Source organism: Gigantopelta aegis, unplaced genomic scaffold, assembly GCF_016097555.1.
Source record: "Gigantopelta aegis isolate Gae_Host unplaced genomic scaffold, Gae_host_genome ctg2714_pilon_pilon, whole genome shotgun sequence".
In the NCBI taxonomy this organism is placed as follows: Eukaryota; Metazoa; Mollusca; class Gastropoda; order Neomphalida; family Peltospiridae; genus Gigantopelta; species Gigantopelta aegis.
The window spans coordinates 63,980-69,979 of NW_024533008.1; the positions used below are offsets into that span (position 1 = coordinate 63,980).

General features: G+C 32.8%; 1 pseudogene; it reads right to left on the minus strand.

Annotated features, from left to right (window-relative positions):
• The window catches only part of LOC121391608, a 29,465-nt pseudogene extending 24,306 nt beyond the window's left edge, over positions 1 to 5,159 (minus strand).
• Between the last annotated feature and the right edge of the window lie 841 nt (positions 5,160 to 6,000).

The window sequence follows — 6,000 nt, forward strand, 5'->3', positions numbered from 1 at the left end:
ATAAAAAATCAATTAATTAAAGCCAATTAATTTATCAAATCACCTAAAAACTTATTTCCTACACACAAGTTCACTTAACAAAGTAAGATTATATTTAATAACACGTTTATTTAATAATACACTCACTTTTAACAATTCTATTAAAGTACTCATCATACAGCATCAGAAGATTTCTTATAACATTCCAAACTATTAACTTACTACTAAAATAAACTTAGTTTCTATTAACAGTAGTAGACTGTATTAGTAGTTAGCAGTTTTGCTAGTTAGTTATCTTCTATCATTTAGTAGTTTCTAGTAAGAAGACTTAAAGCAGTAAAGACTTAAGCAGCAAACTTTTTCTCACCGACAGCTGCTGTGCTCGCGCAGCTGCTACGTTAGTGGGGTGTCTGTAACTATGGAAAAATGCAAACCCGCAAGTAAAGATGGCGCTAAGAGTGATGTTTTTATTATTAAACAGATACAGATTTGAAGGAAGAAAGAAGACAAAAGAATATTATGTCAAAGTTTATATGATGTCTGTTCTAGTCAGGTAATATGAAACTATTGTAGGTATCATTAACAGTGGAATATTTCATACTCCAGTTCGTTGAGAAATACTACTTAATGTCCTATGACCTGTGAACTTGATATTTACTGGAACTAACAACAATTGTGTCTTTTCTCCCTCAGATATCCAGTCAGTTTGAGCTCTAGTGAGTTTTATATATAACATGATAAAGGTAAAAGTTTCATTATATTGGTTACAAACATGACCATTTGGTTACAACATCAATCAAAGTCTATAACATTTTACTATTGACTAAATGTAAGTTTGTCCTTCTAATATTACTTTGACATATATACATTATGTAGCGTTTTCAAGTGATGTCCAGTAACTGATGATCTTTGAACAAGTGAATAGTCTCTCTCTTAACATAAACAGACATACTTCAATATCATATATAAATAAATGTAGGTCTTTATATACCAGCACTGACTATTGGATTAAATCAAGTACTAGGTCCATATCATCAGAGATTAGTTGATAAACATGTACTGTAACATTAACTCTACATATAAAATAATACATTTTTTAATGTAGTTTATTGATATAAGGTAATTTATATAGTGTTAATATATTGTATTAGTTAGTTAGTATTATATAGCTTACAAATGATGTATAATATAGATACATAAACAGATATTAATATCATATTGTCTTATATATAGTCTCCTGTGGACCATGTCATAATGTCCTATATAAACAGTTATCTAGTAGATAATTTATTCATCACTTAAAGTCAATTTAAAGTGAAGACTTAAGCAATAAACTTTTTCTCACCAACAGCTGCTGTGTAATGTTGATGATAAACTCCACCCTTTCATTTAAACTATTTGCTTTTTAAAAACTTTTAAATTATGTCAAATTTGTAACTCATAAATTGTTCCATATATTCTATTTATAATGTAGTTATTAAATAGTTATAATGTAGTTATAAAGTAGTTTATAATATAGTTATAATGTTAGGCACTACAAGACATGCAAGCTTCTATTGTTTTAAAGAAACAAGCCATTGCTTCCTCTTCTTTCTCACGATCAATTTTTGATTCAGGATCAACATTTTCTTTTTGTCGAACTTGTTGAAGAACTTTTTGGTCAACTGTAAAACTGAATGGCTTGAGCTGCTGGTTAGTTCGAAAGATAGTACATACCAGTTTTCAAACCTATATACAAGTTGTCATAGCAACACTCAATTTTTAATAACGTTAACTTTTTTCCAAGCATAGAAATGCATTGATGTCATTTTACCAAAATTGGTCTCTCCCATATGAACATTGAAGGTTGACTTTGATCATGAAGGCACCACGATCAGCAGCCATATGATAAGAGTCTTTTGTGATATCTCCCAAACTGTCTGTACAATTGTTTTAAATCATCAGGAATTCAGGAATTTTCTAATTAGAGTATGTTCTCTAATATCCAATGTTACTAAAACACACCTACCTGTACAGAACCATTATGAGCAATGAGACGATGTTTTCATAGTTCTCATTCCAGAGACCTCGTTCAGTAAGATCCTCATTAAATGAGAGTTAACGATCTATTAAATAAAAAATATATAACATTGATCCATTAAAGATAACCCTTTATCCATTTAACCAGTAATCTATCCATCCATCTAGCTATGTATGCACCTTTATTACACATATTGAAATTCTCCAGACAAGACTCTTCTTGTATAGATATTACTAGGTAATTATGGTTCAATAGACTCATTGTTACCCAATATTGTGCAGTAGAGGCTGTAGGCATTGGAGCTAGTAACAAACTGGTACGTATGCCATGTCTAGTAATAAACAAGGATATTTAATGGTAAACTAGTTTGACTAACTTGGCAATGTGGCTTGAGTTTGGTCCAGTCCCAGAGACTAGATGGATCACATCCACATATCATATTGTAAGATCTGTAATATCAAATTGTTAAAAGTTAAAGTTTTGATTCAAAAATAGTCATCAACCAGTCTAAATTTTTAGAGGTTCTTAGTAGAAAACTCACAATACATTCTAACAGTACTATATATAGTATTATATTATACAATATAATATATAACACATGCATAATAGTATTTATATTGTGACATACTCCTTTTACTAGCTGGGTGAACCTTGATATGTTTGATAAGGACATCAACTTGAGCCAGTTCACATGATGCAGTCAATGCAGCATAATAAATTGTCTCAAATATTTTCTGTTTAAATCTTGTGCCTCCTCACTCTCAAATGGATACCTCATTAAAATAAAAGTATTGCTAGTCTTGTACTCCAATACCTATTGGACGATGACGTAGATTAGAATTACGCGCCTCATTAATAGGATAATATTGATGTCAATAATTCTATTGAGATTGCGTGTTATAACTTTAGTGACATCAAATAGTTTTTGGAAGTCAAAACGGTTGTCATGGTAACAAATCGTGGTAAAGCTATTGATGCTAAATTACAGACAGCAACTAAAAATAGAAATAAAAATGATGTCATTCACAATATATAACTCACCTCAATCTGGACTAGTGTATTCAACTATCTCTGTACAAAGGTTACTGGACGTATTGTACGAGATTCTAGAGAGAGAATCAATTAATATATATACATTATCTATCTTTACCTGTTGGTTACTCTTCCTGTTTACAAGGAGTCTTTATATAACATGTATGGAGTACCAGTCTCAATTTGAGCTTCTAATATTGCAAACCACAACTTTTGAGCTCGAATGGTTTTACGAGCACGTCCTTCTCTCTCGTACCTACAGGATATACCAGACATTCAATAACAAACATACTAGATCATAAATTTAAATATTAAAGGAGATGTGTTCTAGTACTTTCATAAAGAGCTTCAAACTCTCTCCCCACTTTAAATGAAGACCAGGACATTCATTGGACACATTAGAGACCAGTCTTCATCTGCTTCAACTCTTTTCATAAACAAATCAGGGACCCCACAGAGCATAGAATAAATCGCGAGCTCTGTTAAATGATACCATATGAAACTGGTTTGTAAAATGTCTAAAACCTGTTCTTCTTTGCGTGGTTTTTCTTAAATCTAGAAAAGACGTATATCAGCATGCCAAGGTTCTAGGTAGACTGCAAAGGCACCAGGTCGCTGAGAGAGAGTGAGTGAAAGGAATCTTTTATATTTAATCTTACCTGTGTACACCTTGATCAAACATAGCGTGCTGTATTGTTAAATACTCGTAACATTGGTACTAGTCCATTAGATGTACCATTAGTACCAGCTATATAAACTGCCCTGATGCTCTAATACAATGAACAGCTAACCCAATGCCCACAGCAGACTTTGATATATTAGCGCATCTCTTTAATGTGTCATAAATCCCTTCAATGGAGTCCTCTGTCATTGTCAAAGAAAAACAAGAGAGAGTTGTGGTCTACATGTACCAGCATTAAACAATGTAGGTGAGGCATGAGTGAACCAACGTTCTGACATGAGAGTATAGGTCTGAGGATTGAATATTAGGTATGAGGATAGGACAATATGGAAATTAGTCAGTTACCTCTATAGCTGCATCTAAGTTCTCTCCATGAATTCCAATAGCTACTCTCATTAAACAGGTGTTGAGGTCGTTCAGCAATAACAGATAGAGAGAGAGTAAATGTTACTTTGAAGTTTGAGTAGATAAAAATGTCTTACGTTTGCCATCAATTTTGAGAAGATATGATCGTTCCAATGTCTACAAAAAAGAGAAATATCATGTGATTAATATCAGGTATCATGTGATATAGGATGTTCCAATGGGCAAGGTCACATGACTAGGACTTTAAGTCATGTGAGTGAAGGCAATGGATTAATATACGGCTTAACAAAAAATATTTCGTTTCTTTAACAGAAGAAGGGAACGTTAGCCGAGAGAGAGAGAGAGAGAGAGAGAGGAGAGAGAGAGAGAGAGAGAGAGAGAGAGAGATGAAGAGAGGAGAGAGAGAGATGAGGGATCGAGAGAGAGAGAGAGAGAGAGTCATACTTTAAATCCAAAAAAGGAGTAACTGTAATCTCGATCATAAAATAATAGCAGAATTCAGTTTCTATAGCAACAAAATATATGTGAAATAAATATAATTTACAATCTTACATCAGCATTAGCTTGTATGATATCATTGGTTCTTGGAAACCTTAGGACAATGCCGACCATGACAGGGTAATGTAATCATGGAGGTCTTGCATAACAGCTGTAATTAATAATTATAATTATAAGATAGGGGTGCTATCCAAAGTAACTGACCTGAAAAACACTTTTGGTTTCTTTATGAAGGTTAGAGATAGCAATTCGAGCAGCTAATATGGCGTAGTCAGGATGACAGTTGTCATACTAGCAGCAGTTTCTGCTGCTAGAGTGTCCAGTTCTGACGTGGTCACTCCCCGATAGACACATTTATAACCTTCATAGTAATGGCCGCCTATGTGAGAGAGAAAGTGAGCACTACGGCTATTATTGGTTCTTACAGGATCAACAAAGTCTTGGTTGAGTCTGTAACAGAGTTTACCTGATACGAGAAGTAATCTTGTCAAACATGACAGTCTCTTTGCGTCCATCTACAAATATTAACGAGTAACAACGTTTCTAAACTTTTAGAAAGAACTTACCGCGTTTATAACGTAGATACGTGAAGATACATAATGGCCCTAGAGAGATCTTAAAGACGTATAACTGAAGGAGATCACTAAAGACTAAAGGTGTAGGTTCCCTCCGCCGCGCCAAAAAATATATTGTACGCATGCGCAGTAGAAATTATAATTTTAGATTTTAATAATAACAATTCATAACAATAATAGTTTATAAATGTTTATAAATACATAATAATAATAATATATATGCGACATTTAATAACATACAATTTTATTTTGTGATTTCTGTTTGATTGAATAAAACTCTTTTTCTCAATTCTAAAACGCAGAAAACCAGTTATCAAAACCTGACACCACATAACCTTACCTTCAATGGAATGTTGATGGGATTTATGTAATGCCAACAATTCTTGATAATGTGTTCTTGAAGCTGCTCTATCTCTTTCTTATACAGTGAATGGAAATCCTCCATTAATAAAATGATAACCATTAATTATGCTTGTCATGGAGACAAAGCTGTCATAATAGTTATGTAGCGTCATGCATTTTCAATGTATGATGCGTCATTACCCTGTCTTTGAAAGTTATCTTGCGCATAATGTGGGAAAAAGATAAGAATAGTAATGTTGACAGAAACCATATCTTATCTTCTAGAATTATTATAATAAGTTCTAGTTAGTAAGGATTCTTTATCATGTACATGTAACGATACATGTAAATATATCCTGACTACCAAATAGATATATAAATGATGTCACTTATTATCAGTCAGAGACAGTTAAGTTCCATTAATTCAAACAGACAGACTAACATTACTAGTATGTATACACATTGACAGTGTACATATATCTTGACTAGCATATATATGTATCATC